This window comes from Anticarsia gemmatalis, chromosome 19 (assembly GCF_050436995.1).
Source record: "Anticarsia gemmatalis isolate Benzon Research Colony breed Stoneville strain chromosome 19, ilAntGemm2 primary, whole genome shotgun sequence".
Taxonomy (NCBI): Eukaryota; Metazoa; Arthropoda; class Insecta; order Lepidoptera; family Erebidae; genus Anticarsia; species Anticarsia gemmatalis.
Window position 1 is genome coordinate 5,739,075 of NC_134763.1, and position 8,584 is coordinate 5,747,658.

Below are 8,584 nucleotides of genomic sequence, written 5' to 3' on the forward strand. Positions count from 1 at the left end.
AAAATATTGCTGTGCTGCAGTCTTGGGTTGGATTTCGTTAGATTGTCTGAGTGCCTAGATACTAGATAGATGAAGAAGATGAGGTATCTAACTGAAGTTAAAAAGTTGGGCTCAGAGGTTCTGTGCTTTTAAGGAACGAAAATATCACCAATCCACCTTTTAACCGACTCTTTAGAGATCTCTTAGGAACAATGAAAGATGAATCTCAGATGAAATTTTGACAGCTGTTTTCATACAATTGCTGTCACTTTATCTAGCAGAAAGCTTATCTAACACTGATTCATAAGCTGTGATACTGACCCTTAACACTCTAGCATTTCTTTAGTTACCTACCTTCTTATAAGCAGGTGTCTCTTATCACTTTGGTCTCCAATTTGTCATACATATATCTTTGTAACTGATAGGTATTCATTCAATAAGTACGATGTGTGTTTTCCCAAGACCTGTGTCACCAGGTCAAGATAACGCCTAAACAGCAAACAGTTTAAAATTCTTATTGGATACTAACAGACTGGCCCAACTAAGTCTGGGTGAAGTATGATTTTATCCCATGGTTTCCATTCCCATGGGAATTTTGATACCATCGATACCACCCCATACAAACTTAGTCCCGACGGTGACAAATGTATTTAAAAAAGATTTATCCAATTTGCTCCATTTGTTCATCCATCCAAGTTATGCGCGGTACCTACGCGCATAACATACATTTCAGTGATTAATTTTTATTTATATAGATTTACACAGGTACTTATGTGCTTATTTTGCATATACATTATTGTAAGTAATAGGTAAGTAGGTAGGTAGGTATATTATTAAATGAAGTAAGTACCTAAAAATGAATTACTATGTAGGTATCATCTGCAGGTTTCTCCTTAAGTACCGGAAAGTCCATTCGAGTCATAGTGCGATTAACCATGTATTAAGATAATGTCAATTGGTCTAGTAGGGGTTTCCCACGTCTGCTTCGAAGACATGCTAAGCTGACGATAACGCTGCATCGTGACGTCACAATCAATATTGCAGTTAAATTTCAGAAGGTAGGTAGGTACAGAGTTTGGTAGAACTAGAAAGATTTGGGTAGTATTGTAAATTAATTGTTCCCATTATTTCGATCTGTTGGCATGGGAGTCTATTTGTTTACTATTGGTTGGTACTTATCTAGGTGCCATAAAATAGTGTTCAAGTGAAATATGTATATAGATAGACGCTTTAGGTGGTCACCACACTACTACCAGTGCGTCGGAAGATAGTGGGTTCGATTCCCACATGGAATAAATATTTGTGCGATTCACAAATAGTTATTTTGGGTCTGGTTGTACTTTGTATCCGTTGCGTGTTATGTGTAGAAGTCCTCGCGTCACGACGCGAAGTTATCTTTTTTAACAATTTAGTTTAACTATTTGGAATTTCTGAAGAAAGCGATTACGCGTATAGCCGCATACGTATAGTGCAACGTTTAACTTGTCTGCCAAGCAACTGCAGTGCACCGGTTCCACTATGCTGTGTTAAAAGCAAAGTACCCGTGATTATTTGCACAGGCTACTGAAACTGAATTTACTTAGTCTTTTGTTATTTACCCCGGTTTTAAATAGTCCGATACCGATCTATTACTTTACAGTGTACTCGGAACTCGCATGGCATGCACTTTCTAAATGCAGTTTCTTTTACTACAATACTACTTTTGGAGCTGGTTGGTCTTCAACTAGCTAAGCCCCGCGGCTCCATTCGCGTACAGACTACAGGTTTTCATTCAGTAGGTATTTCAGCTGCTTCGGGGCGGAATATGGCTAAATGTTTAATATGGTGCCCTTGCCCTGTTTGTGTGTATTGTTTTTGAAAAGATCTTTAAGATTCCATGGTTTGAACCATACCCAAGCAATGAAATAGGTTGTGTGGATTAACCGTTAATAGTTATAATAAGCGATTTCAACCACGGCGACCACTGAATTAAAAGTGAATAGGTACTCACGTAACAGACAAAGAGACTGATGTTCGCATTTTTAACATAAGTACGTATTGGATACTTTCTAACTGGAACCGAGAAACGGGATACGGTATCCGTCGCCGTACATTTCAAGATAATATCTCGAGAGAAATATTGTTGACATGAAGAGATTATGAGCGTCTAACGAGATTATCTATCGCAGCTGACATCCACTTAGAACGTGAGGTGATAAGTGTTAGCGAATTCGTTGTCTCGTTAGGTAACGGCGTTAGAGTTAAGGTTGTACGGTTGTACTGATAGTAGGTATCAGTCAATCTATACGTGAGTATACTCAACAACCCGCCACTTCTAACGTAGGCTGGTTATCTCCAAGTGGTTTTCATGCAGGTGTCACGCTGTGTTTTGTTGTCGTGACGAGGTGATTCGGGGGTTTTTCAAAATATTTCTATATTAATAAGTGTAATAGGTACTATGAAGTTTAAATATTAAGTAGGTATATCGATTCTGGCAGAATCTCGTCAGCAATTGAAATGGTTGTGTCATGGCGACCACTTTAACAACTGCGCCATTAGAGTACCTATCTTTCAGTTTTCTGCACGAGAGCATTGCATTATTACAATCTATGGTAAAAACAGTAGATATAATATTATATTGTACTTCAATCATTGTTAGATAATATGAACGTGATATTTTGATCCATTACCATGACATTGTGTTTTTAAAGTAATCCTTACTCTATAATGCCTACTTATTTACGTCGGTGGTGCAATAACTACTTGTCGTAAATAACGGCACTTAACAGAATGGTCGCGCTAAATAGAAAAGCGGATCTCTGCGTAGATTGCAATGCGGTAAAAACAGAACCAAGTGCCCGTCGGCGATGGATAAAGTTTGTTTTTATAATATAACACAGCGCAAATGAGGCACGACTCCTAGTTGACGCATTTTGAATATCATATCTGCAATATAACTTGCTCATTTTAATGCTACACTATGATATTTTTATTTGCTGTTTGACAACACGTTACATTGAACAATGGTATTTACAAAAGTTACGTAGGTATTGTCCGGCGCTTTGCCAGCAACTAACAATTTTCCAATATGTTTTTTAACAGTCAGTTTTATTTTATAGAAAAATTCATTCATCGGTAACAGCAGTGCAACACGTCGACAGGCGTGAAACGTGCTGTGTAAATCCCGTTGTTAGTTGTAATACAATTTATACATATACAGTAACATCTGCTCGAATTCACCAATTTGTTCGCAATTTGTAGCTCACCTCGGCTCGCGGGCGATGCCAAAAACACGAGCAATACGTCGGATCGCTCCATTGCTTTTCGGTAACGATCCGTCGGGCTTCCCGACTGCACAAATTAACACCTCGCTAGCTTAGCGTTGTAATTACACACGTCCCCATACATGGATTAATCGTTTAATTCATTCGCAATGTTGCTAAACACGTACGTAACGTGACGTCGACGCGTCTCGCCCTGTCACTCCTATAGTTCTAAGTTCAACATTTCAGCAACGTGTGCGAGTTATAACGCTGTGTAATTGCACTAGGCGGCTACGTTCTAGTCTCATAGCATTAGTCAAGGCGCAGGAAACCGAGCATTATTTACTAGAATCAGAAACAATTAGCTCTAAACAGAACAATCACTGTGATTTTGTGTTTTTGCTTCGTTACGTTACTAAATTGGATGACCGCTGGTTGCGATATTGCTTGAATTTTCTTTAATACAGTTGGTAGCTTTCCGAAACTACAGCAACTACAATTACCTACATACCACCCCACAGACCCACACCTTATAAATGCCAACGCTTAGTAATATCTACCGATTAAAGGCAATCATTTGTAGCTACAACTACATACCAAGTACTTAAGTTTTTGTTAGAAAATACGACGCAATGCCTATTTTCAAACACATCGGATCCCAATGAAAAATATTCGGTATGTTGTTTATAACAGTAAAGACACAACTACTAGGTATACAATAGTAGGTATACATACATTTTCGTAGACATAAACTCTTGTACAACATAATATTTGTCAGTTGAAATGCGTGTAGTTTACAATCTAACCATTTTCTTGAAATACAGCCGTTCAAATGTTCGTATATATTATGTTATATTGTGTTACTCAATTTAGTTGGTGCTGTCGAAACGTTCAAGCAATATGATACGATCGAATTATTACTAACTGTTCCAAATCGGTGGGAATGTATGGAAATGTGTCTAGCTGAAAATTTACAAAGAGCATGTGTATATTTATTTATAATAGCTATACTTACTTGTAAGTATACTGTCTTCCATTTTCTTTGAGAGTAGTTAGATCAGACTTGTTTCAAACTGGGAAATCAATAGGTACCTATACTAGAGAACTTATTTATATTTTCTTGTACAACCTATTCCCGAAAAATTGTGTCAGTCTATAATCTTCAGGCATCTTCGAACGAGGTTTTGTAATGCTTTGCTTTACCATAATCTTCTTTGTGTAAGTTTACACTCTGAATTTAAGTAATTTTCATGAGAGGCTATGAAAAATATATAGTAGGTACCTGTTATATTTATTTGTGTTTATTCTTTAATTAACATAAGTATGACTACTTGTACTATTATTTATTCTGTGGTACAAGTATATGACTGTATTTCATTAGGGAGATGTATTAAATAAATAAACCCGCAGTTCATTACCTAGTACGTAGTCATTATATTAAGCTTACACTCGGTAAATTCTCTTAGCTCTCATAAATTACAATACAGTAACAATTGTTATTACTACAACAGTTGCCGAGGCGTATGTCGCAGCGACATTTGGCTAAATTAGGCGATCGACTGAACTTAGTGCCGTGCGCTCCGTCACTACCGAATAGGGGGCTTACGTGGAATTGGCGCATCTGCAGACATAGCACGAGGTTTTGTCACAAGACGTGTGTCCTGGATTTTGTCGAGAAGCTAGTAATGTTAGAATTATATTCAACATGCGTCCTTAATATGAAGCTATTTTTGTTTTACAATAAATTATCTTAAGTTGTTCCTCAAGACAGGAACTGTAAGATTTAATTTGACCTTTGTTTATTTCAGAAGAAACTTGAAAAACAAATAATCTTTTTAAAAATTGATAATCCTGTCTATTATAAGTTAAAATAAAGTTAAAATTTTATTATAAACAACGCAGACTGTCCTAATATAACACCTTTTAGGTAGGAAACTGTATGTACATAATAGTGGTAGTAGTCTGTGCTAGGTGTTCAGGAGTTAGAGGAGTCTAAAGCAACTAATTGACGATGCAGATCGCGCCGCCGCCGCTCAGAGCCGCCGAGCCGTGGAACGCATAGTCCAATGATTTCAATTATTAGATTTAGGACGTACTAAGTGCCTACCTGGGAACTAATTGGATGAACCACCGCTATTTTCTCGCTCTTATGGTAATTTCATTGTCTACGTTGAAAGGAACTCTAATGACTGCCGAAACGGTGGAGATTAATCTATTCTTTATGGCCCGTTTAATTTTAATAGACACCTCACAATTTTGGTTCCGTTTTTGTTCTTTACAGTCATTAATTTGATCTAAAATTAGGAACGTAAGATGAACGAGGTTCGACTGCTTGCGAGTTACGACCGAATTTTGAAATGTCATAAACCTTAGTGATAGTATTCACTAGATCTTTTTCGAGATATTTAATTAAGTATTTTCTATTATAAGAATACTTGGTATAAGATGAAGTTCTCTGTTATTTTAACTGTTAATTTTTAAATGAAGCGAAGATTAAACAAAGTCGAAAATAAACATCTTGGTTTATGTTATACTAATGATTGTCCACACTGTAGCTGCAGGGTTAAGATAATTTCATAATTTTCCGGTAGTTCTGACAAAACTGACGGAGGTTGTAAAGTAACAACAATAAAAGGATTGACTTGTGTGCTTCACCTTTTTAGGTCGGAATAAAGATCAAAAGATTGGGAAGATCGGTGAGAAAGGGTGGGATCGTGATATCAAAAAGTTTCTTCTCTATTTTCATATTTACTTCGTTAAAGACCGAAAAGTATGGTTCCAATTATAAGAATATGCATTTTTACTTAGTGTTATAAGTGAACATTTAATTGATCGGTCTAAATAAGTATTTTTTAAAGTTTAACGTTCTTATTTTGTTTTCAAATTTCTATCCTCACTTTCATTCAATAGTAAGAATAAGCCTTTGTTAAGAAGTCAAGAACCATTCACAACAGGATCTTCTGATTGATAACATAGCTCACGCACACAATCTATATGCTAATATTGTACAACAGGCCTTAAACGGTGCACTCTCATTATGTAAATATCAACGGTCAATTTGCTTAATCCGTGATCGGACCTCGGATGCTGTCGCCATGTTTTTCCTCTCTCAAGGGACATCTAAGAAGATTGAGAACGCAGAGTGCCGCCTCCTTCGAGCCTTTCCGTTCAATTTGTGAGAGACCTCTAAAAACAAGTGAACATCGCTCACACTGTTGGCTGTTTATCAGGTTTCCTTTGTCTTTAACTTTTTATTTGATGTCTAAGTTAGTTTTTCCAACGCTTGAAAAGTAATATTTTTGTATCGTGTAGGTATAATGAGATATTTACATTTAGGTTTCTTAAAAAAAAACTATCAGTCATAAAAAATATGGTAGGTACTTACATACTTACGTTAAAATTTTATCTCTAACATTGAATGACGTTTCCGAGACAACCAAGTATAAATCAATTGTTAGGATTTTATGTGGAGTTCAGCAAAACACATGAAAAAGCTATGGGTTATATTTAAACTTACTAAATACACCACACATTTAAACGATACAGAGTGTTATAACGCGCGCGTCTCATCTTTCGCTACAAATCCTGTTCCTGAGAATAATTACATGTAATTGCGAGATTAAATTGCTTTTTACACTCTCTTGATCTGAGTAGGTGTTTAATATAAATTAAGAGGCCATATTAAGTGGCGAATACTGTTAAATTACATCTGAAGATCTTATCATGACGTTACAAAAGTAATTCAGTTTCAATCCTTGTTACTGGGGTGAGGCACCCATAGCCAGTTGCGCCTACCGGTCGATAAACGATCGGTGGGTTTAGCAACCTCGGCGCGGTCTGTCCATGGATGGGTGAGCGTATAATGGTATTTAAACTGGGCAGCTCCGTGCTTTAGAGGGCATGTAAACCACTAACCATACGATAAGAAGAAGACATGAATGACAAGAAATAAGATTGTGACTCACACACAGTGATATGTTTTGCCCACAACAAAAAGTGATTCATTTTTTAACCTCATAAGACAATGATAAAGAAGATACCTAATACATATCAATCGTTGTCAAGACAAATGAAAGTGGAAACGGAAGTTTATCTGTCGACGATTTTTAACGTTTGTCATAATTTAACCGTGTGCAATATATTACAGAATTAGATTGTATACCATAATATAACAATTTGTTATACCTAAACATCAAAATAGAAATATTGGCTACCAGTCAAATTGACTTCTCTTTATGACATATCCAAAACACATTTAATTTTTAGTACAGAAATACTACTCACTGACTTTACAATGTCGAACTCTTGTCGGAGAAAAATGAGTGTAGAATAAATATTTAAGTGTGTAATCATTTTAATTTCAACACAACATTTACACACACAGAAAAACATTGACATAGCTTGGGCATTTTGGTGAAACTGAACCCAGTCAACTAGATACGCTATTGGATACAATTAAAGTATCAATAAATAGATATATTTCGATATATGAACAAAGTAACACAGTAGTAGTAACTTCTATTATTTTAATATTACAAAACACAAAGCAATAACCTATTTATCGAAACGCTTGCAATTAATTTGCAATAATACATGAAAATAGCAGCCCATAAAGGTTCTAAATTCTAGTCAGTAATAACATTCAATTATAATGTCAGTTATTATAATTATGTTAAGCGGGTTTTAGAAATATCATTATCATAGTATTTTAATGAGTTTATATCAATCTGTTTAATTTACCATTAACACCATCTATGAAACAATTTAATACTTAACCATTTTTACATTATAAAACGTTATTATAACAATAAGGAATTAGGATCACTTGGACAGATCAATTTCTCTTTATTTTCTCATTTAAATCGACAATTGAATGACTCTGGTCCACAACGGGTTCGCTTTGAGTCCTAACTGGATGCCAGACGATGCTGTCACAGCGTGCTAGTACGCGGAGAAGCAATTTCAAACCATAAAGAACACAAGCAACAAATAATATACGTTATTTAAGAGCATTACTTCCAGTACCATAGTGGATAAAAATCAGAAATAAAGAGAGCGTTAGTAAAGTTGAACACCGTTCGAAACTTTACTCCCCCGGCTACTTGTTTGACAGTTTGTTTTAACTTAAAACCTTATAAATAGTGTCCCCTGTGGAAGGAATTTTAGGATTCCATTATTTCGTGGAGTTTTTCATGATCGTAAGAGGTCTCCGCGGATTCGTGTTGGACAGCTCGAAACAAATTGTTGTGATATGTTCCTACTGGACTTTGAAATTGATTTGTTTGTGACGGTTCATGATAGTTAGAAGATCAAAGTCCGTTAAATAGTTCTTCGAAGTTATCTATTGACATTAAACGAATGTC